Source organism: Schistocerca nitens, chromosome 2 (assembly GCF_023898315.1).
Source record: "Schistocerca nitens isolate TAMUIC-IGC-003100 chromosome 2, iqSchNite1.1, whole genome shotgun sequence".
Lineage (NCBI taxonomy): Eukaryota > Metazoa > Arthropoda > Insecta > Orthoptera > Acrididae > Schistocerca > Schistocerca nitens.
The window spans coordinates 712069258-712094498 of record NC_064615.1 but is presented as its reverse complement, the minus strand read 5'-3'; positions in this window follow the sequence as shown (position 1 = coordinate 712094498).

Here is a 25241-nt window from a genome sequence, read left to right as displayed (position 1 = left end):
TTGAAAGAGAGAGACGTATTTGTAGGCTCATTTATGCAAGGATGGCCGTGGCGTGGAAGCGCGCGCGAGTGGGCCTGCCAATTCTGTTTCCCTGAGCGAACCTGATAGCCGCAATCGTCTCGCGGCCTCGCCACGCCGCCTGGCTGCACGGCGTAACAAAAGCCCTGTTGTGGAGGCCGGCTGCAGTGTGTGGTGCGTCGACTAGCGTGACGGCGCTGTCTGGCCGCTGGTGAAACTTCACACTCAAGTCTGCGGGACAACAGCCGCCGTCGTCCCTAACGGCCGAGATGTCGCGTCCGAGGCCGCTTCAGGAACCTGTGTTGCGACACCGACAGCTACCGCTCCGCCTGAGGCAGCGAAACACATTAGCTAATGTGTTCGCGCCTCCGTTCAGCGGAAATTTATGTCCATGTCTGAGTGCCGATATTTGTGTGCTGTGTGTGTGCTGTGTGTGTGTGTGGGGGGGGGGGGGGTACTGTGAAAAAAGGGGGGGGGGCGGGGGGACGAAAGATGGGCGCCATTGAGAGATCAACACGTCTCTACTGTCACAGCGAAGCATAATAAAATGTTTGCAGGCATCGAAGTTTCGTTTGATTCCATAGCAGTGCAGACTACGATTGTTAGAGATCTGCACGGATGTGGCTCTATCTGCAGTAATTCCCTTTTACCGACGTATTCATCGCGAAAAGTTCAGCACCCATTTTGGTATTTAAAATGCATCGTTTTACATTCGTGTCTCAATTGTACATTTATTTATTACATTTATTTACAATGTGAACAAATTTGCTCCCGCCGTTTGCCGGTAGGTGGTGACAACAGTAAGTAGCGGTCGAAAGAAACAGATCGCAGACGTCAAGGAGTTAACTTCAACCTCTGTCAACATATCCTCATTAAAACATTAGTCTATTTTTGTCTGCATCATTAAGTTGTTCTTGATTGAAAATGTCAGTTTACGAGCCTAATTCTCGTCATTTGCGGGAGGTGTTACTGTTTTGTTTCAATATGAAGAAAACAGCGGAGTCTCATCGAATGCTCTCAAGTACGTATGGTAAGGACGCTAGTAGTGAAAGAACGTGTCGTGATTTTTTAAGATGCGGAATTGGAGACATTGCTGAGTGAAGACTCGCGTCAAATTCAAGAAGAATTGGCACGATTAGTGGGAGTGACACAGCAAACCATTTCAAAACGTCTCAAGGCATTGGGCATGATTCAGAAAGAAGGAATTTGGGTCCCGTGTGTGCTGAACCAAGAGACGTTGAACGGCGTTTGTGTGTTTGTGAACAGTTGCTTCAGAGGCAAAAACGGAAGGGATTTCTGCATCGTACTGTGACCGGGGACGAAAAATGGGTTCATTACGATAACCCTAAACGCAAAAAATCATGGGGATATCCCGGGCATGCTTCCACGTCGACGGCCAAACCGAATATTCACGGATCGAAGATCATGCTCTGCATGTGGAGGGACCAGCTCGGCGTCGTGTACTATGAGGTGTTAAAACCGATTGAAACAACCATAGGTGCTCGTTATCGAACGCAGTTAATGCGTTTGAGTAGAGCATTGAAAGACAAACGGCCGCAATACAGCGAGAGGCACGATAAAGTGATTTTGCAGCTCGACCCCACGTTGCAAAAGAGGTCCAAATGTACTTTGGAAACGTTAAAATCGGAAGTCCTACCCCAGCCGCCGTATTCTCCAGACATTGCTCTCCCTGACTATCACCTGCTTAGATCAATGGCGCACGGCCTGGTTGACCAACACTTCCGATCTCATGAAGAAGTCACAAGTTGCATCGATTCGTGGGTCGCTTCAAAAGATGAACAATTTTTTTCACGCGGGATTCGTAGACTGCCCAAAAGGTGGAAGAAAGAAATGGCCAGCGATGGTAAATACTTTGATACGTGTGTAACCAATTTGTTTCATTAAAGCCTCAAATGTTTGGGTAAAAACGGAGGAAGCAAAGTTGTACACCTTGTATTTATTTATTTTTGCTATGACTAGTTTCGACAAAGGCGATCACCTTCATATCCAAAAGCAAAGTAAAAAAAAGAAATATACACAGTATTTTGCAATAGGTAGAAAAGCATTGAAGGTAACTGTTGCATTGGGTTCGTAAACAAATTCGTAGCGGTTTTGTTTTGCAAGATGGTATTCCGATTGCTGTTGGTTTGTTTAGCGATTACCATTTTTATTTGTAGTTCACTGTTGCTATTTAAGTTTACATATTGTCATTTTATCAATTGGAGATAGTGAGTGAAGCTGTGGATGCAAGAAAATGGAGTGCCAGGTGGAGAGTTCAGAACATTTTCTCGTTTGAATGTGGATCGTTTTGACAATGATTCTCCACGCTCAGGGAGACTTTCGGTGTTTGATAAAGATCGTTTAAACGCGTTAATCCACAATGATACACGTCAGTATAATCGAGAACTGGCAAATGCGATGAGCCGTGATCATTCCCACCAACGTGCGATATCTGTACGCAGTGAGCTAGTTCAAAAATAAAATGTATGGCTACCGCATGCTCTGAGCCAAAATCACAACAATCAGCGGGTTGTCATGTGTGCGTCATCAATTGGCTCATGAAAATCATTGAACATTCCTGCCTTTATCGTTACTAGTGACGAGTATTGATATGTTTATACTAACAAAGAAAAGAAAGTGCCTGAGTCCAAACAAAGCAGCAACTCTCCGTAGAAAGACCTGCGTGCATCCACAAAAGAATGTTACGCATCTGGTGGAACAGCGACGGTATGGTCTACTACGAATTGCTTTCCCGCGGTGTAACCATCACTGGCGACATTTATTGTGAACAACTGCGACGTCTTCCATACGCAATCCGAGAACAACGGCAGGAAGGCTGCATGAAGTGATGTTACTCCACGACAACAGCCGCCCGCATTCTGCTAGACTGGTAAAAAAACGCTATACAGGTGATTGGTTGGGAAGTCATTCCGATCCAGTCTATTCACCTGATCTTGTGCCCTCACATTTTCACCTTTTCCTCTCTGTAGCGAACAATCTTCAAGGAATTTGCTTTCCGGGTGATAATGCGCTCCGAACATGGCTCTACGAATTCTTGCCCCAAAACGACATGATTTCGACCAATTCTTGCCCCAAAACGACTTGATTTCGACCAATTCTTGCCCCAAAACGACTTGATTTCGACCAATTCTTGCCCCAAAACGACTTGATTTCGACCAATTCTTGCTCCAAAACGACTTGATTTCTACAGTCGCGAAATCGAAAACTTGGCCAGACTTTTATAAATACTGACGGAGAAGACATTAACAGCTAACGTCTCTTATGTTTATTGAACTTACAGGAAAACGCTACGGACTTTTACACCAACCAAATATATACCTACATAGTTGCATAAGCAACCTATTGTGTTCATAAGAATGCTGTAGTGTGTAGTTCCATTTGGACAAGACGCATTGGTTACGCAATAGCATAGGTAAATACAACAGTTTTATACAATACTTTTCTACTGTAAAATTATGCAAATACTTCCGAAGCTAGCAAGAAAACTAATTGCTATATCATTTCATTCCGGAAATTCCGGATGACATCTGCTGGCGATTCATTGGAGATGGTTCAAATGGCTTTGAGTACTATGGGACTTAACATCTGAGGTTATCAGTACCCTAGAACTTAGAACTACTTAAACCTAACTAACCTAAGGACATCACACACATCCATGCCCGACGCAGGATTCGAACTTGCGACCGTAGCAGTCGCGTGGTTCCGAAGTGAAGCGCCTAGAACCGCTCGGCCACCGCGGCCGGCTGATTCATTGGAGACCTTCTGCCAATAGTGAACATCGTCTTCCTAGTCAAAATCATCTCCATTACCATCATCAACCTCATCCAAATCGTCTTCTCCTTCAATATCTCACCATGTACTTTATTTCCTTTGGCATTAATGTCTTCGTCTTCTACATCTTGATCCGCCTTCTTCTACTTTCGGAATAGCTGTCCCAATCTCTGAAGCGTTTGAGAAGAAGATTTAAATGCTTTTCCCAGTACAGAGTCAGCTTAAGGTTGCCTATTTTGCAGCAATATTTCATGAAGATTCTAATAAAACTTGGCAAGATTTTTTTTGTGTCCAATATAAGGCACAGCTGGATTAGGGGCTGAAATTGAGAATAAAACAGTATCTCCGTTAAGTGTTGGTAAAAGACTGTATAATTATTGTGTGTGTGTGTGTGTGTTTTGTATATTGTAACGGGGACCTAGAAACGACGGAGAGGCTTCATCCCGCCGTAGCCATCAGTGGTTCACAACCCCACAACAGGCCACAGCAGTCCACCCGCCCCATCGCCGCCCCACACCGAACCCAGGGTTATTGTGCGGTTCTGCCTCCAGTGGACCCCCCTCCAACCGCCCCCGCCCCCCGCCCCCGCCCCCCCCCCCCGGGGGAACGTCTCATACCAGACGAGTGTAACCCCAATTGCTTGCATGGTAAAGTAATTATGGTGAATGCGTACGTGGAGAGTGTTTGCGCAGCAATCGCCTACATAGTGTAACTGAGGCGGAATGAGGGGAACCAGCCCGCATTCGTCGAGGCAGATGGAAAATCACCTTAAAAACCGCGCCGCTAGCCGGTCGAGCTTAATTATTGTACTCAACATTCTCTGAAATATTGTTTCACTGTGTTCGTTCTGGATGTCGCAAAATTTAAAATTAATTCACCGTAAAATATTCACTCAAGTACCTTATATAAAATATTATTACCAGCAGAATCAGTTTACATTTTTCAATAGAACCGCTGTTGTCATGAAATGTATTTCATACTATTAGTGGTTTTCCTAAGCGAAGACCCAAATATTACTTCTTTTGCTCTTTCGCTATTTATTTCTTTAGATGATGTGCCTCTGTTTGTCCACTTACTGTAATTTCTCATGTTGCTTTCACAAGGAGAATTAGGTTGTTACCCATAACAAATAACAAAATGAAAAACTGCGCATATGCCACAATTTTATATTTTGTTACCAATGAGTATTGCAGTATACTCGGCGAAATGTGATATGCTTGGAGACTGCGCCAGTGCTTACGCACGGAAGTCAGCAAATCTAATCGTGATATCAACTAAGCAATTTGAAACTTGTTCTAGCAAGTTGCGACTTGTTCCAACGTGTGAAAGCAAATAGTTGGCAAGTTGAGACTCATCAAGCCAAGACTATTACAATAATGTTGCCTCACTAAAATAAGCATTAAATAAAGAGAGGAAATTTACTGTGATGTGTAAATCTGAGTCATAAAATTTATTATGAAAATTCTAATGATGAGGTAAATGTGGAAATGTTGTAAACAATTTGTTGATGTTTGCATACACAAAATAAATCAACTAGCTCCCTCTTAAAACGTATCGGATTGCCTGAAAACAAGTAACTTTGCCCCAAAATGTGATTTTAAAACTAGGGCAGCCACAGCTAAAATAGTTACACATGACTGATTAACAAATTGATGCAGTAGAACAGGTGTTTGAATATAGATGTTAAAATTATTAAAATATAAAACTGAATGAACAGTCCGAAAGTCCGCTGTAGCTGTATTTATTTTAGCCGATTATAGACTTACATAATCGGTTTCGCATCTACTAGTGCATACAAATGTCATCTCACGCGGAACAAGCAATTGTTACAGAAAGCCGCAGAACAATATTTGGAGTGGCTAGGCTTGTCGTGTGATAGATAATTAGCTCATGGTCTGATGCCATCTAGGGGTTTGTCATGTCCCTGCATCTAGACAAGCACGTGGTCATTCCACTCCATGTCTCTCCGTACGCATACTTCCAGATGGGACTGCTAATTGCTCGGAGATCGTGTAATCATACAATAACGGGGATATCCGCGTATTGATGCGCAATAAAAAATTGCCAGTTATCTTATTTTGTCTTTCAGTTTCAGATTTGTGTTAAGGCAAGATTGTTTATATGCTTACATGCGATAAAATTTTAAATTCCAGATTGAGCTTCTAGAGCAATACAACAAGGTTTCTAAGAAAACGAGGTGCTCTCTACTTTTCCTGTATAACAGCTTTCATTAGAGGCCAGTACAATTCAACTATGTGCAACAGAATTCCGCATGCGTCTACGATGTACTTGTGAGGATTTCCAGGCGACTTCACGCCCATATTGATGGGTCTTAATAACTGCCTCTGTCTTTAATAGACCGACCGAAGCTATAAACACACGTCATAATGCTTCTAATTTCGTATCTAATGGCTGTGTAGTAGTGTAGAGCCTCATTACACAAGAACCATTAAATTGTTTATTGCATTCACACGCACAATAAATTGCAATTAAGTCAGCATTTCGACTCTATTAAGAAAATATCTTTACGTCATTCGCGATCTGTGTAAATTCTATTTCTTTCTTTTTTTCGTAAAGTCCAGTGATTAATGTACGCACTATATTCAATTGTTTGTAACCGGGTGCTCTAGATTGAAATTCTCACCCATCGATCTAACGCCATGTGTTTCAAACAATGCTGTTGGAGGGACATTCGCAACTAAGCATCGTAATAGACATGGAAATCGCTGCTTTATTTGTAAGGCTCTTATTTTTAAATTCACAGCCGGTTTCGAGCTAACAAATTACTTGGAATGGGTCGTGAATTAAAAAAATAAAAGCCTTACAATTGAAGCGGTGATTTCCAAGTCTATTACGTTTCGTAGTTCCCCTTAAGCACTTAAGAAGGCTGTCGGGATGGTACTTTAATTTATTGTCGTGCCCTTCCACACCCTTGTGCAACTGAATTTCTGTTCGGTTCTAATGACAATGGCGTCGAGAAGACGTTAAATTCAAACCCTTTTTTTCCCCTTTCTTCCTTTGAATACGTCGTGATGGTGTTCCTATGAATAGCGGTAGATACTGAGGTCCTATTCAGCAAAATGATACATTTTGATAATTTTTAATTTTGGTTGGAGCCACAGTCATAGTAAATTTTTTGAATGATACTGCCACCATTTGATTGCAATAATTTTCATTTTATTGTTATACATCCCGACATGGTCCCGCAGGCGTTAGTTGGGATAGATACCGGGGGAAACATCAGACGACGCTCTAAGGACAATGCTTTGAATACGTGGAAGCTGTGGGGTGTACGGGTAGGCACCGTTTATCTAATGAAATCCCTTTTTCACGTTTAAAATTTTACAACTTTATTGACTTTATTTTAAAATACTGAGCGAACATTCGTTATCATGAACAACAAGATCCTCAATAGGCTTTGTTAATGAAAGTTCCTGACGTATTTTAACAGATCAAAGAACAGATTTCAGAAACAATTTACAATACTTAAAACTCAAAATCCCTTTCTAAGCAAAGGAAAAAATACAAATTGCATAATGCAAGGTTAAATGAAAGATTCTAACGTCACATGGCAATACCAAAATTTTCGTGGATATGACCTGTGATATCTAAAGGCAATAAAATATTAATCACAAAATTTTTAATTAAAACAACTTAAATTCAATAAATCTGATAACTATCAACGTACACTCAAACCTCTTAGCCTCTACGATGCGCACCGTATCACAAAATATTTTCCTTCCTTTTAATCACTTTACATCACGAATATACAGGGTGTTTCAAAAATGACCGGTATATTTGAAACAGCAATAAAAACTAAACGAGCAGCGATAGAAATACACCGTTTGTTGCAATATGCTTGGGACAACAGTACATTTTCAGGCAGACAAACTTTCGAAATTACAGTAGTTACAATTTTCAACAACAGATGGCGCTGCGGTCTGGGAAACTCTATAGTACGATATTTTCCACATATCCACCATGCGTAGCAATAATATGGCGTAGTCTCTGAATGAAATTACCCGAAACCTTTGACAACGTGTCTGGCGGAATGGCTTCACATGCAGATGAGATGTACTGCTTCAGCTGTTCAATTGTTTCTGGATTCTGGCGGTACACCTGGTCTTTCAAGTGTCCCCACAGAAAGAAGTCACAGGGGTTCATGTCTGGCGAATAGGGAGGCCAATCCACGCCGCCTCCTGTATGTTTCGGATAGCCCAAAGCAATCACACGATCATCGAAATATTCATTCAGGAAATTAAAGACGTCGGCCGTGCGATGTGGCCGGGCACCATCTTGCATAAACCACGAGGTGTTCGCAGTGTCGTCTAAGGCAGTTTGTACCGCCACAAATTCACGAAGAATGTCCAGATAGCGTGATGCAGTAATCGTTTCGGATCTGAAAAATGGGCCAATGATTCCTTTGGAAGAAATGGCGGCCCAGACCAGTACTTTTTGAGGATGCAGGGACGATGGGACTGCAACATGGGGCTTTTCGGTTCCCCATATGCGCCAGTTCTGTTTATTGACGAAGCCGTCCAGGTAAAAATAAGCTTCGTCAGTAAACCAAATGCTGCCCACATGCATATCGCCGTCATCAATCCTGTGCACTATATCGTTAGCGAATGTCTCTCGTGCAGCAATGGTAGCGGCGCTGAGGGGTTGCCGCGTTTGAATTTTGTATGGATAGAGGTGTAAACTCTGGCGCATGAGACGATACGTGGACGTTGGCGTCATTTGGACCGCAGCTGCAACACGGCGAACGGAAACCCGAGGCCGCTGTTGGATCACCTGCTGCACTAGCTGCGCGTTGCCCTCTGTGGTTGCCCTACCTTTCCAGCACGTTCATCCGTCACGTTCCCAGTCCGTTGAAATTTTTCAAACAGATCCTTTATTGTATCGCTTTTCGGTCCTTTGGTTACATTAAACCTCCGTTGAAAACTTCGTCTTGTTGCAGCAACACTGTGTTCTAGGCGGTGGAATTCCAACACCAGAAAAATCCTCTGTTCTAAGGAATAAACCATGTTGTCTACAGCACACTTGCACACGCTTACAGCAGAAAGACGACGTACAGAATAGCGCACCCACAGACTGCGTTGTCTTCTATATCTTTCACATCACTTGCAGCGCCATCTGTTGTTGAAAATTGTAACTACTGTAATTTCGAAAGTTTGTCCGCCTGAAAATGTACTGTTGTCCCAAGCATATTGCAACAAACGGTGTATTTCTATCGCTGCTCGTTTAGTTTTTATTGCCGTTTCAAATATACCGGTCATTTTTGAAACACCCTGTACTTACATGTGACGCATGCTATCGCCACGGAATTATGACAAATAATTAAGCATAAATGTTATAATTAACCAAGTATGTAAAACTTTTCCTTTCAGAATCAAACAAATCAACATCCGTTAAAAAAATATACAATACATATCTTTTCATTTCGTCGTGGTAATGCGCTGTTGTGCACCGTGCCGTCCTTCATAATCACATGCGGCACGGGAAAGATTTTCCACGATAAGACGTTAACAGGGCGCAACCAACTTACACAACTTGCATACTAGGATTATACGCCGATGTGGATGCAGCTCGCAAATGGCGAGGGAGTAGACGCGGTACTATTGAACACTTCGACTATACCGGACAGAGCCAAACAGCAGTACGGTGAGGCAGACGTGAGACAAATCAACAACTGCTGCAAGGCAACCCCAGCAAAGGCAGTAAGAAAATATTTGGGGCTTTAAATTCTTGGGAGGGCCACACCAAACCACAGAATGACGTCCCAAGCTGAATTATGAAAATACTATCGGCGATTTTACCACGACATGTAGAACCGTAAAATACATAAGTGAACTGCAATTAACACGATTCATATGCCTCCGCCTGAAAAGCTACACAGTCAATCTTTCCGTTACTACAAACACTTAACAGTACCTCCAAGGTTCACTCGTGTACATTACGAGTGTCAAATTGTTATCGGTAGATAACAGTTGAACATGCTGGGGCCGACTTAGGTTTTATTTAATAAGACAAGCAATGATTCGGTGGCTCACTTGGATCCACCTTCGATCCAAAACAGTCATTTACTTTAAAGCAGCTAAATACACTCCTGGAAATGGAAAAAAGAACACATTGACACCGGCGTGTCAGACCCACCATACTTGCTCCGGACACTGCGAGAGGGCTGTACAAGCAATGATCACACGCACGGCACAGCGGACACACCAGGAACCGCGGTGTTGGCCGTCGAATGGCGCTAGCTGCGCAGCATTTGTGCACCGCCGCCGTCAGTGTCAGCCAGTTTGCCGTGGCATACGGAGCTCCATCGCAGACTTTAACACTGGTAGCATGCCGCGACAGCGTGGACGTGAACCGTATGTGCAGTTGACGGACTTTGAGCGAGGGCGTATAGTGGGCATGTGGGAGGCCGGGTGGACGTACCGCCGAATTGCTCAACACGTGGGGCGTGAGGTCTCCACAGTACATCGATGTTGTCGCCAGTGGTCGGCGGAAGGTGCACGTGCCCGTCGACCTGGGACCGGACCGCAGCGACGCACGGATGCACGCCAAGACCGTAGGATCCTACGCAGTGCCGTAGGGGACCGCACCGCCACTTCCCAGCAAATTAGGGACACTGTTGCTCCTGGGGTATCGGCGAGGACCATTCGCAACCGTCTCCATGAAGCTGGGCTACGGTCCCGCACACCGTTAGGCCGTCGTCCGCTCACGCCCCAACATCGTGCAGCCCGCCTCCAGTGGTGTCGCGACAGGCGTGAATGGAGGGACGAATGGAGACGTGTCGTCTTCAGCGATGAGAGTCGCTTCTGCCTTGGTGCCAATGATGGTCGTATGCGTGATTGGCGCCGTGCAGGTGAGCGCCACAATCAGGACTGCATACGACCGAGGCACACAGGGCCAACACCCGGCATCATGGTGTGGGGAGCGATCTCCTACACTGGCCGTACACCACTGGTGATCGTCGAGGGGACACTGAATAGTGCACGGTACATCCAAACCGTCATCGAACCCATCGTTCTACCATTCCTAGACCGGCAAGGGATCTTGCTGTTCCAACAGGACAACGCACGTCCGCATGTATCCCGTGCCACCCAACGTGCTCTAGAAGGTGTATGTCAACTACCCTGGCCAGCAAGATCTCCGGATCTGTCCCCCATTGAGCATGTTTGGGACTGGATGAAGCGTCGTCTCACGCGGTCTGCACGTCCAGCACGAACGCTGGTCCAACTGAGGCGCCAGGTGGAAATGGCATGGCAAGCCGTTCCACAGGACTACATCCAGCATCTCTACGATCGTCTCCATGGGAGAATAGCAGCCTGCATTGCTGCGAAAGGTGGATATACACTGTACTAGTGCCGACATTGTGCATGCTCTGTTGCCTGTGTCTATGTGCCTGTGGTTCTGTCAGTGTGATCATGTGATGTATCTGACCCCAGGAATGTGTCAATAAAGTTTCCCCTTCCTGGGACAATGAATTCACGGTGTTCTTATTTCAATTTCCAGGAGTGTAGATACAATGCCGATATCAACGCTCTCCTCCCAAGCAGCGCTCTAACTGGAGACTGCAGTACCGGAGCGAAGCTTACACCACTCACAAGTCTGGTATACGCGGCACCAACGTGCACCTTTTTAGAATTCTTGTGTTCACCTCATGCGCCAAAGTTGCCGTAATCCTTCGTCGGAATCCAAGGGCAGAATCAAGAAATCACTTCTCAGCCCTTGAATGACCACGCGATGATCGCCCTCGGGACGACACCGGCCCTCCACACTAGGATCTTCGAGCCCACGGCGCTCCGTCCCCAACCGACTGCTTCTGCGGGCCCCACCGACCAAACGGCCTTGCCCTCCGACACCGACGTCGCTCCTCACGCACAGTCCAGCACTAACTCGCAGCAACCCTCTACTTCCTCGTTCCGTCCGCCTCGCGGCGCGCGGGTAGCCAACTCGCCAAAGATATGCGGCGACCAGAGAATCCAATCTGATCTCGATACTGACATCGCAGCGAGTACTGAGAAGGTGGGTGGTTTCAAAAGACCAAAAAAAAATTAAATAGCGAGCCTACCGGCTCACATCCATATCTCGGCCTTAGGTCCTTTTCAAATAAAAAATCACAAAAGCAGGAAACAGGCAAGCATGAAAAATAGAGTACAAATACCATGATTGTTTACCTTATTTACATAGCAAACGACATCGGATTGGGGTGTAATACAAGACCGTGTCTTTTTTTTTCCTTTATTGAATTTCGATTCCCCCCCAAAGGGGGCGGGCTGGCAGCAGCTTAGTACGCTGCTCTGCAGCCTACAGACTTTTTAAAACGTAAGAAGAAAAGAACAATAAAAGCAGGCGATAAAACGGTGACTTAAATTGTAAAACGGCGGAAAATTGTGGAAAATTAAAACATAAAGCAAAGGGGTTGGCAATAAAGTACACAGGACTCAGATAAGTAACATAGTCACACAAAAAACATGGCGACAGTCTGGTTTCTGTTCGCAAGAGATAAAAAAAAAAATCACACCCAGCGACAAATTTCATTTGCGACCGTGAAAATTAGTTAGGTGAAACGAAACGATCGTATGGCATTATTGACCGGGAGATCCTGCCTGGGGTTTATCGGCCGCCCGGCGCAAGTTTTTCCATTTGACGTCACTTCAGCTACTCGCCCATCTTCGCGACGCGTATGAGATGACCCAGCCGGGAATCCAAGCAGGGACCTTGTGATGTAGAGGCAGCGACGCTAAACATTACACCACGAGCTGCGGGCCACAAGTCAAGTAAATCTTGCTCTCACATACGAGTGGCGTTCAATAAGTAATGAAACACTTTTTTTCTGAAACAGGTCGGTTTTATTCAGAATTTTATTCTATCGCTTGAATCTTGTCCTGCAGTTACGCAGGGTCAGCCATCGTTAATTGGATTTGGCATGTTAATGTTTAAGGGGTGGCCAGATGCCCTTCCTGTCGCCACCCCATACCCCCTAGGATGGAATTAGTGTACCCCAACCGTCTGCGTCGAGTGCAATCCATGGAAGAGTGCGAAAGTGTTCAGATGCCTGCGAGCCGTGAAACTGAGGCGGAACATGGGGACCAGCCCGGTATTCATCTAGCGGGATGTGGAAAACTGCCTAAAACCACATCCAGGCTGGCCGCCATTTCGGCCCTCGTCGTTAATCCGCCGGGCGGATTCGATCCGGGGCTGGCGCAGCTACCCGAGTCCAGCAAGCAGCGCGTTAGCGCTCTCGACTACCCTGGCGGGTCGGTTTAATTTAGGATTCCAGTACACTATATCGTTCCCTGCCCTTTTGGGTACAAAACTCTGTCAGTGTAATCTCCGTTCAATGCGACGGACTTCCGCCGCGCCGGCCGGTGTGGCCGTGCGGTTCTGGGCGCTACAGTCTGGAACCGAGCGACCGCTACGGTCGCAGGTTCGAATCCTGCCTCGGGCATGGATGTGTGTGATGTCCTTAGGTTAGTTAGGTTTAATTAGTTCTAAGTTCTAGGCGACTGATGACCTCAGAAGTTAAGTCGCATAGTGCTCAGAGCCATTTGAACTTCCGCCGCCATACTGTGAGAGAGCTGTATGCCCACATGATACCATTCTGCTCGTCGACATCAGAGCCAATGTCTTGCTGCATCAGTAACCTACTCATCATCCACTCTCCGCAGAGTGCATCCGTCACTGGGTCTCAAAGATGGAAGGTAGGAGATACAGGCTGTAGGGTGGATGATGAAGAGAAGTCCAGTGAAGTTTTGTGAGCTCCTTCGGGTGTGTAGATTTGTGGTAGCACTACCAACAGAGACGTCCAGTTGAGCAGCGAGGTGTTCGATTCTGATCCATCGATCACCTCGGATGAGAGTGTCCGCACGTTCCAACATCACAGGAGTCACAGTCTTGTGTGGCCGCCCGGCACGCGGGAGATCAGACAGGTGTCCGTGACTTTGCTGCGGTGACGACACACCCCTCACCCAACGACTCTCCGTGCTTTTGTTCACTGCCAGGTCTCCGGAGATATTCTGCAAGTGTCTACGAATATTACGATGCTCTGGTTTTCCGCCGAAAGAAACTCAATGACAGCTCTCTGCTTGGAACGCACTTCTGTTTACAGACGCCATTTTGAAGGCTACGAATAGCGCCACAAACTATCGGAACTTCATGAAACCATAGGGGCTGAAGCGGGAATATTCCACGATGTCCCACAACTAATTCCGCATTTTTTTCAGGTAAAATTGGCCAAGACAAAAAATGGGCTGTATTACTTATTGCACGCTCCTCGTAGAACAAGAATTGTTTCAGGGAAATGTGGAATTTCAACCTAGAAAAACTTGGAAACCTCAAAGAAATTTTTTGATGGAACAATGACGCCGCTCTGTTTAGGAAATTTACGGCTCCATAGTTCGACCGTAGTGAGAAGCAACTACGTGGTTATGTTGACCGAAGTGAGTCCCGTCACCTCGTTTGTCGTGTGTTACAGTCGCAAGAGCGATGTCACCCATTTGAAACGCTGATATCCTCCTTGGCAATTAAGGGCAGTTTACTTTGTCCCTAATGATTCCGTCCTCGACAGCACTCTGGTCAGAGGCGAAAGAGAAACTCTCCTATAGACCTCAGGGAAGATCAGCCTGGGTTATTGAGAAATAGAGGAACACGCGAAGCAGTGCTAACAGTATGACTTATCTCAGAAGATGGGTTAAAGGAAGGTAAACATATGTTTATAGCATCTGTAGATTTATAGTACGTTTTTGACAGGAATAACTCGCTGAAATTCTTAAGGTAATGGGACCGATGGCCTCGCAGTTTGGTCCCCTCCTCCAGATCAACCAACCAACCATCTAAAGATAGCAGGCATAAAACACGTTGACCGAAAAATTATTTACAACTTCTACGGAAAAACAGATTGCAGTAATAATAGTCAGGAAGTGAAAGGGAAGCAGTGATTGAGACGGAAGCGAGACATTTTAAGAATTCAGGGAGAAGAAATTAAAACTTTGAGGTTTTGTCGACGAGATTATAAATCTGTCAGAGGCGCCAAAGGACTTGGATGAGCAACTGAATAGAACGCTAAGTTTCTTGAAAAGAAGTTTTAAGATAAACATCAACAACCAAGGGTAAAGTAATGTAGTCTAATTAAATCAGGCGATACTGAGGGAATTCGGCCAATATTAGGAAACCAGACGCTTAAAGTAACAGATAAGTTTTGCTATTTGAGTACCAAAATAATGGATGACGGCCGAAGTAGAGACGATATAAAATGCAAACTGGCCATAGAAAGAAAAGCATTTCTGAAATTGAGGAATTTAACACCCGATACATAAGAGCCAGTCAATTGAAAACGAGATAAAGAAAAGTAAGTAAACTCTTTATTATTTCAGAAGTAATACATTTATTCCACAGTGACACAAGCCGGTCAATGCCTTATTGAAAATATGTTTACGATCGCCTATGGAACCATGATTGTACCCAGGCATACACCTCTTCGCCCAAAGCAAATCGACGGCTGGTAGTAGAAACAATTTAGTTAAGTATTCAAAATCGTTTTTGAAATTTGTATGGAGTGTAGCCTTTAACGGAAATGAAACGTGAACGGTAAGCAGTTCAGACAAGAAGAGAACAGTAGCTTTTGAAATGAAATACAGCAAAAGAATACTGAAAATTAGATGGTTAGATGAAGTAACTAATGGAAAGTTACTGACTAGAACTGAGGAGAAGAGAAATTTTTTGGACAGCTTGGCTAAAAGAAGGGATCAGTTGAGGAGGTACTTACTGGGACACTAAGGAATCGTCAGTTTAGTAATGGAGGAAAGTGTCAGCCGCAAATACTTCCGACGTCATTGGAATTATACGAGATGAATACATAAAGCAGGTTCAAATGCACACAGGTTGCATTAATTATTCATAGACCATGAGGCTGTACAGGATAGACTATACTTCGTTCATCATAAGAATAAACCAGACATAAATATTACTCAGTGTAATTAACTTCTCATGGTTGGGATTCACAGACATATAATATTTCTTAAAAGACATCATAGTCGCCGTTGACTGTATAAAATATTTATTGTTACTATTGCAATTTCGGCCTTATGGCCATTTTCATGTAACACTGCAAAGTTACATTCTGGCAGAATGTACTCATGTCAGATAGTTTTATATTCTGACAGAATGTAACTTTGCAGTGTTACTTGAAAATGGCCATAAGGCCGAAATTGCAATAGTAACAACAAATATTTTATACAGTCAACGGCGACTATGATGTCTTTTAAGAAATTACTCAGTGTATTCCTCCATCTTTGCTGGAATGTCACTCGATTTAGTTTCAAGTGGGGTAGAAGTCGAGCTGCCTTCAGTACAGACAATTACGGTAATAAGGATATGTTTTATGCTGTGCTTACGTGCACGTCGACTCAGCAATAGTGCGGGGCATCAGCTATACCGGCTCATTTAACTTGGACAGCACTATCCAGCCAGCTGGTCCAACCAACAAGCAGTGATGTGAATGGTTGCAGTTGAGACGTAGAAAGGGCAGAGCACAGAAACAAGATAGTTTCGAATATCATTTAATTTTTAAAGGGACTAAAATAATATACGGTAACGCTTCAGCAATACGCTTCTTACAAGGGAACCTCCCCATCGCACCCCCCTCAGATTTAGTTATAAGTTGGCACAGTGGATAGGCCTTGGAACACTGAACACAGATCAGTCGAGAAAACAGGAAGAAGTTGTATGGGACTATGAAAAAAATAAGCAAAATATACGAACTGACAAGTCCATCTGCAAGATATGCAACATCAAGGACAGTGTGAGCTCAGGGTCGCCGTGGTCCCGTGGTTAGCGTGCGCAGCTACGGACCAAAAGGTTCTTGGTTCAAGTCTTCCCTCGAGTGAAAATTTTACTTTCTTTACTTTCGCAAAGTTGTGATCTGTCCGTTCGTTCATTGACGTCTCTGTTCACAATAATAAGTTTAGTGTCTGTGTTTTGCGACCGCACCGCAAAACCGTGCGATTAGTAGACGAAAGGACGTGCCTCTCCAATGGGAACCGAAAACATTTGATTGCAAGGTCATAGGTCAACCGATTCCTCCACAGGAAAACACGTCTGATATATTCTATACGACACTGGTGACGGCATGTGCGTCACATGACAGGAATATGTTGTCGACGCACCTAACTTGTACACTTGGCGAATGGGTAAAAAGATTCTTCTACCTTGCCCTATTTAGGTTTTCTTGTGGATGTGATAATCACTCCCAAAAAAGTGATGAAAACATAAGAGTTTGTCACACAAACTGCAACAAATGAATCCAACAGTTTCACAGTCGCTCAGTTTTCCCTGTGCTCTGTCAAAGCATATGTTTTTAATGTTTTCAAATTTTTCAGTGTGTAGACCGTCAAATCCTGCATATGTCCAAGCAAATCTGAACATGTCCTGGAATTTTGGAGAGCGAAGTTGATTTTGTGCAAGTGCCTGAACTTTGATAATTGTCTGAAAATAAAAAGTTAAAATCTTCACTCTAGGGAAGACTTGAACCAAGGACTTCTCGTCCCGGAGCTGCTCACGCTAACCACGGGACCACGGCGCTCCTGAGCTCACATTATCCTTGATGCCGCCTATCTTGCACATGGACTACTCAGTTCGTATATTATGCTTATTTTTTTCCTAGTTCCACACAACTTCTTCCTGTTTTCTCGAGTGATCTGTGTTCAGTTTTTCAAGGCCTATCCACTGTGCCAACTTATAACTAAATCTGAGGGGGGTGCGATGGGGAGGTTCCCTTGTTAGAGAAACAGTCGGAACCATAGGCTCTCGTTGTTAGCTTGTGCCGGCCGATGTGGCCGTGCTGTTCTAGGCACATATACACTATGTGATCAAAGCATCCGGACACCTGGCTGAAAATGACTTACAAGTTCGTGGCGCCCTCCATCGGTAATGCTGGAATTCAATATGCTGTAAGCCTACCCTTAGCCTTGATGACAGCTTCCACTCTCACGGGCATACCTTCAATCAGTTGCTGGAAGATTTCTTGGGGAATGGCAGCCCATTCATCACGGAGTGCTGCACTGAGGAGAAGTATCGATGTCGGTCGGTGAGGCCTGACACGAAGTCGGCGTTCCAAAACATCCAAAAGGTGTTCTATAGGATTCAGGTCAGGACTGTGTGCAGGCCAGTCCATTACAGGGATGTTACTGTCGTGTAACTACTCCGCCACAGGCCGCGCATTATGAACAGGTGCTCGATCGTGTTGAAAGATGCAATAGCCTCCCTCGAATTGCTCTTCAACTGTGGGATGCAAGAAGGTGCTTAAAACATCAATGTAGGCCTTTGCTGTGATAGTGCCACTCAAATCAAAATCAATTATGAAAAACACGACCACACCATAACACCACCGAATTTTACTGTTGGCACTACACACGTTGGCAGATGACGTTCACCGGACATTCGCCATACCCATACCTTGCCATCGGATCGCCACATTGTGTACCGTGACACGTCATTCCACACAACGTTTTTCCACTGTTCAATCGTCCAATGTTTACAATCGTTACACCAAGCGAGGCGTCGTTTGGCATTTACCGGCGTGAAGTCTGGCTTATGAGCACCCGCTCGACCATGAAATCCAAGTTTTCTCTCCTGCCGCGTAACTGCCATAGTACTTGCAGTGGATCCTGATGAAGTTTGGAATTCCTGTGTGATGGTCCGGACAGACGTCCGCCTATTACACATTACGACCCTCTTCAACTGTCAGCGGTCTCTGTCAGTCAACAGAAGAGGTCGGCCTGTACGCTTTTGTGCTGTACGTGTCCATTCACGTTTCGCTTCACTATCACATCGGAAACAGTGGACCTAGGGATGTTTAGGAGTGTGGAAATCTCGCGTACAGACACAAGTGAAAACCAATCACCTGACCACGTTCGAACTTCGTGAGTTCCGGGAAGCGCCCCATTCTGCTCTCTCACGATGTCTAATGACTACTGAGGTTGCTGATATGGAGTACCTGGCTGTAGGTGGCAGCACAATGCACCTAATATGAAAAACGTACTTTTTGAGGGGTGTCCGGATACTTTTGATCACATAGTGTATATTTCAGTACTGGAACTGTCACCTGCTACACTGATAACGAGGCGATCAACATCAGAATCCACATTTTCTCCTCTTTTTTTATGATATGCTTTTCTGCATCCCGCTAGCGTTAAGACAGTCATGTGCCACAAAGCACCGCGCATTAGTTACAGTACGTCTGGCAGATTTAATGTCTTGTTACTGCTCGCGACAAATCTGTGCACTTGGCTCCATATCAGCTCTGTTGGGTTCAGACTGCAGTGATACCGTAGCAACTGTAAAAATGCGGCATTTGTACGGTGTGCACAAAGTCGCAAAAGTTATTGTCTTCCATTTTTCTACGACGCTTATCGCTCTCGCTAACGTGACACCACGTCTGTGGTATAAAACAATGGAAACAGTCTAGATAAAGAGAACCTGACTTTTCATTTTTGTCCCAAAAATTAAATTTGCAATGTTGTCTTAATCTAAACAATCTCTATTAATAAACAATTATAAATTTATAATTGGAATGAAGACTGGAATTTAGCGTGTGATATCTCATGAGAAACAAGAAGACGTGCATTTTTCATAAAAAAATATTAGATATGCGCTAATTACACCTGATGAATTTTATACTTAAATGACGTAGGTATTCTAACTAAACGAAAACAAAAAGTAAAAAAAAGACCAAAACGAGATTGGAACCATCGATCCATAGCATACCTTCCCTAATACATCTAGGAGTAGACCGGTGGGGCTCAGAGGGCAGAGTGAGCAGAGGTCGAAGCCCGAGGCCTGGCCACAGTGTCCCCCTCTTCGCCATCGAGCCTGTGGAGCGCAAGAAAGTGGGAGACACAGGAATCAACCGAAGTGGAAGGCTCTGTTGTTGTTTATTTGTTCTCATTTTTTGTAATTTTCACTATTATTATGAAATTATGTGGAACATACGCCATCGGCATAGAAAAAACAGAAAGTCTTGGTAAAGAGAAAGAAAAAAAGAAATAAAATCCCCGCATTTTTGGCGCGCTCTCCCATCTGCGGAGATCGGAGGTAGAATCAATCTTAGGCGGCTTAGTCAGACACCGCCGGAGGGGTGTGTGTGTGGGGGGGGGAGGAGGTGCCCTCGGCTTTAGACACCGCCCAAACTAGTGGAAGTCCAACAAAGACGTCTCACCGAGCGAGATGGCGCAGAGGTTAGCAAATTGGACTTGCATTCAGGAGGACGATGGTTCAAACCCGTGTCCGGCCATTCTGATTTAGGTTTTCCGTGATTTCCCTAATCGCTTCAGGCAAATGGCGGGATGGTTCGCCGGCCGCGGTGGTCTAGCGGTTCTAGGCGCTCAGTCCGGAACCGCGGGACTGCTACGGTCGCAGGTTCGAATCCTGCCTCGGGCATGGATGTGTGTGATGTCCTTAGGTTAGTTAGGTTTAAGTGGTTCTATGTTCTAGGGGACTGATGACCACAGATGTTAAGTCCCATAGTGCTCAGAGCCATTTGAACCATTTTTTCGGGATGGTTCCTTTGAAAGGGCACGGTCGATTTTCTTCCCTAATCCAAACCTGTGCTCTGTCTCTAATGACCTTGTTGTCGACGAGACGTTGAACACTAATCGCCTCCTCCTCCAAGGCCCCTCGAAGATGGTTAGCAAATAATGGTCGGTAACGTGGCGTGTTTTCGAGCGCTGCATGGGCTGCTCGTAAGTAGTTCCAGAAGTCGAGGCGGGATTTAGATCCCTCACGGAAGAGGTAACCGACCGTCGTCCCCTTGACCCACGTAACGGCATGATATTTGGCGCTGGGAAAACGTTTGTACTCCTGGTATAGAAACATTCGCGGTCCGATCGTGTCTGGTGGCACTCGGAGTCAGCATGCAATGATTTTCTGCATGAAACGCCAGACATCTTGAGAAAAGGCGCAGTTCAGACGGTGGTCATCAGTGTCGAGTTCCTGACACAGGAGACAAAGAGGGGAACCCGACAAACCAATGGTGTGCAGTTCCTTGTTCTGTGGCAAATTTCCTGTTGACTATGTGATACCACAGTGTTCGGACATCTGTAGGGAAGAAGGGCTGATGGATGGTATTCCACACTAAGGGCCATTTGTTGGAGGGATGTTTGGTCTCCATCACATTCCGGGGATCACAGCGCCATAGGAGGCTGTAAAAATCCTTGCTCCTGGGCGGACGCGTATCTGGGAGACTGGTATTGGTGTAAGTGTAGTCGACGAAAAAGGTCGAAATTAAATGAGGCACGACGTGGCCGACAGACACTGGTGGCGCGGTGGACGCAGGCAGCTGGACCTGAAGCAAGCCGCATGTTAGAGATGTGCCCCATCCAGTAAACTGTCTTCTCATGACTCCAGCTCACATGCGGACGTTGACGGTCCCGAGGCCACCATTGCGTGGGGGCAAGGTAAGTGTCTCACAACCAGCCGTAAGATAATAGCCAAACGCCGCGTGAGGGTTGCGCTCAGTCGCCGTCGGCAGAGGGAGAACTTGCGCGATGTGGACCAATTTTGATGCCACATAACGATTATGAAACTCAATGCGTTTAAGTGTATCCTGGCGGCGCAGGATGTTCTGTCGGACGTCATTACAGATGACGTATAACAGACGATGGAAATTAGTTGCTGCTGTGCGTGTGGTCGTGGGGGTAAAGGTAATGACCAGGTACCTGAACGTCCGCACAAGTGGCAGGGGTGCCACTTCACCTTCCTGGAGGCCTTGTTAATTGTGGATCGCAGAAGATTGGCGACATTCATGACACTGCTAGCGGAAGCCCCATAACGTGTAATCAATTTGAGGACTGCTCAAATCTTAGAGCCAGAGCAGATGGGGAGGAGAAGGTCATCAGCATATGCCCGACAGCAAAAAGTGTGTTGGCGAAGAACGAGGCCAGAGCTCGGTTGTCGGGACCCCAATGAGGGGCTCTAGGGAATGGCATACAGGAGAGTGGAGAGGGGGCACTCTTGCTGAATGGAATGGCGGATGGGTACCGGCCATACTAAACATCCACTGACTAGTGAAAAAAAAATTTAATTTGTGGTAAGATCTTATGAGACCAAAATGCTTAGGTCATCGGTCCATAAGCTTACACACTACGTAATCTAACTTAAACTAACTTATGCTATGGACAACACACACACCCATGCCCGAGGGGAGGGGGGGATTATATTTATTTATTTCCAAATTATAGACCTGTTACCTGATGCTTAAAACATGACGTACATCTTCCAATTTTCGTTTTTCATCTTTTTACGGTTTTTTTTGTTTTATCTACACATTTAAAAAGAATGATACTTTTCAAAATAACAATAATTTAAGATTGAAATATAAATAAAATTTTGTTGTTTCTTAAGAAGAATATAAAAAGATGATAGGGTAGACGAGAGATTTGTTAGTACCATCACCGAATGTGACTGACGGTGAATACCTCGGAATGGTTTCTTCGAGCCGTTGACCTCCAGTCACACACACACACACAAAAATGGTAATTAGTAGAGAAATAATAATGCTTATCCTATTTATTACTAATCCTATGTATTAACTACTTTAGGTGCCCATCCATCTACAGCATTTGGTGGTTTCTTGGCTAGATCGCCAGCACCTTATGCTTATTTACTGTCACATCTCAGCTGCCTCCTCCTGTTCCTCCTCATTGTCACTATTTTCGTTGTCACTGTGGGTATCGCTGTCCACCCTCTGGAGATTGTTGTTACGCTGCACATAGGCATGTCTGTAATGTCGCGTCCGCATGTACTCTTCATGTGTTGGTTTTGAAATACTGTTTGTCAGTGCGTTTAATTGTGCCCCATTGTTCTTCGTCTCTTATTGCTGTGTAAATATCTATGTATCTGTGTAGTCTAAGTGTGTGTGTCTATTGTTCGCGTATTGCCCGCAGAAAAAGACAGTGTGTTCTGGGGAACCTTCTTCCCCGCATGTGCCTGTAGGTGTCTGCCTCAGACTCACGCAGTTTAAGTGCGTGGGATAAGGCCGGGGGGGGGGGGGGGGGCGGATCGATTGACTTGGACTAGCACTGCTTAAAAGTCGCCAGAGGACGTCGGTGAACGGAGGGGGGATGCTCATCCGGGCTGCCACCGAAAACAGGAAACTGTGGTGCACTTTATCGAAGGCGCTATAGAAATCTATAGCGACGACTGCTGCACGGAGTCTGCAGGCCGCCGCCATCGCAATTAAGTCGCGGCATTCCCCTGTGGCAGTCTGTATGTTAACCTGTTCCCCAGGCACCGTTTGCTCTGGGGAGAGAATATGAGGGGGTATTGTTGGGAGACGCATTGCCAGTAAGCGGGCGAAAATCTTGTAATCGGCGTTGCGTACGGTGAGTGGTCTATAGCTCATGACTGTCGAACCACGGGCTGGTTTGTGGATAAGAATGATGATGCCCTCAACAAAGGTGGGTGGGATTGCTTGGTCACATGTCATCAGTTCTTGTACATAGTCGTCGACCATGTTGCCATTGAGGTCCTGAAACGCTTGGTAAAACTCAATCGGTAAGCCGTCCATGCCGGGCGATCTGTTGACTGCAAGCTTGTCAAATTAGTTGCTGTTGTGCGTGTGATCATGGGGGTTAAGGCAATGCCCAGATAAAGTATCGTGTGACCGCCACTGTCAACGTATCCGCCTCAGTGTGAGGAAGGGTGCGCGTGACGTAGTGCAAAATGGAGTCGTCAGTATCGGCATCTTCTTCCCTGTAAGGACGACGGTAGTGTTCGATGAGTGCGTGATTGGTCACCTGCGGGCCAAGGGGCGTGACAAGAGTGTCGATGAACTGTCATCGTTCGTCGGACACTACATGATGCATAGATGGAATTTCCAAACCCGCATCATCGTAGCGCCGCGTCCGTGTCACCACTCTTTGCAATTTGCGGCGTGCCAGCGCAAGTATCCTCGTCTAGATTTTTGCCTTTCCAACTGGTTCTGGTTCTCTGGGGTTGGCGGCTTAGTATTCAGATCTCGGAGTATCGCATGGTAGAAGTCGACGGTGCTGCGATGCCAGTCGGCCAAGTCCTTCCCGCATCTCATCATTGTCCTCCGGATCGCTGGTTTGGCGCAGTCCATGCACCGTGTCAGTGTGGAGCTGTAGCGGGGAAGGCGCCGCTAACAGGCTGCCCATGTGTCGGTAGCTTGCTAGCGACAAGTCAGGTCATGCAGATGAGAGTATTCAGTTTCCATGGTGCACGGCTGCGCCATACAGATTGGGGCAGGAGGAGGACCGTGCAGATGTTAAGCGCAATGGTCGGAGAAGGCCAGTGGCCAGCGTTCGGCGCCTCGTATCGCAGATCTAAGATTCTGTGAGGCATATATCCTGTTTAGACGGCTTGCGGAATGACTGGTAAGGAAGGTATGGCCAGAACGGTCGCCATGTTGGACTTCCCAGGTATCGTGAAGTAGGAGGTCCCGCACCACTACACGTAGTTCCTGGCGCGTAGTATAGTGTGGAATCAGATCTTTGGGGTGCAGAGCGCAATTAAAATCACCTCCTACGAGGCAGTAGTCGTATCGCCCTAAAAACAGGGAAGCCATGCCCTCAAAATAAAACTGGTCCCGTTCATGTCTTTGGTCGGTACCCAAAGGGGTTCAGCCACACATCTCATTTCCCAAAACTGTAGTAAATAAAATTCCTCTCAAAAATTCCAAGCCGATTTTCTCTGTAAACTAGGGAAAAACAACTTGTCTCTCACTACTTTGTAAAGGCGTTCTACGCGCGCGTTTCACTGCACAGCAAGATGCAGCGTCACCAGTGTTACCAGCAGGTATCAACAGCGCGACAATCGGAGCAGAAGCATCGGTTACAGAGACTGAGACTGCACACGATTTTTTAAATAAAGACTACGTAGCTAAAGTATGGTTAAGAAAAATGCTGATGGCTGTTAATACGTTACAACATTTTAAAGTTTCATTTACAGCATCATTGAAATAAGGTATCTAATACACTACTGGCCATTAAAATTGCTACATCACGAAGATGGCGTGCTACAGACGCGAAATTTAACCGACAGGAAGAAGATGCTGTGTTATGCAAATGATTAGCTTTTCAGAGCATTCATACAAGGTTGGCGCCGGTGGCGACACCTACAACGTGCTGACATGAGAAAAGTTTCCAACCGATTTCTCATACACAAACAGCAGTTGACCGGCGTTGCCTGGTGAAACGATGTGGTGCCTCGTGTAACGAGGAGAAATGCGTACCATCACGTTTCCGACTTTGATAAAGGCGGATTGTAGCCTATCGCGATTGCGGTTTATCGTATCGCGACATTTCTGCTCGCGTTGGTTGAGTTCTAATGACTGTTAGCAAAATATGGAATCGGTGGCTCAGGAGGGTAATACGGAACGCCGTGCTGGATCCCAACGGCCTCGTATC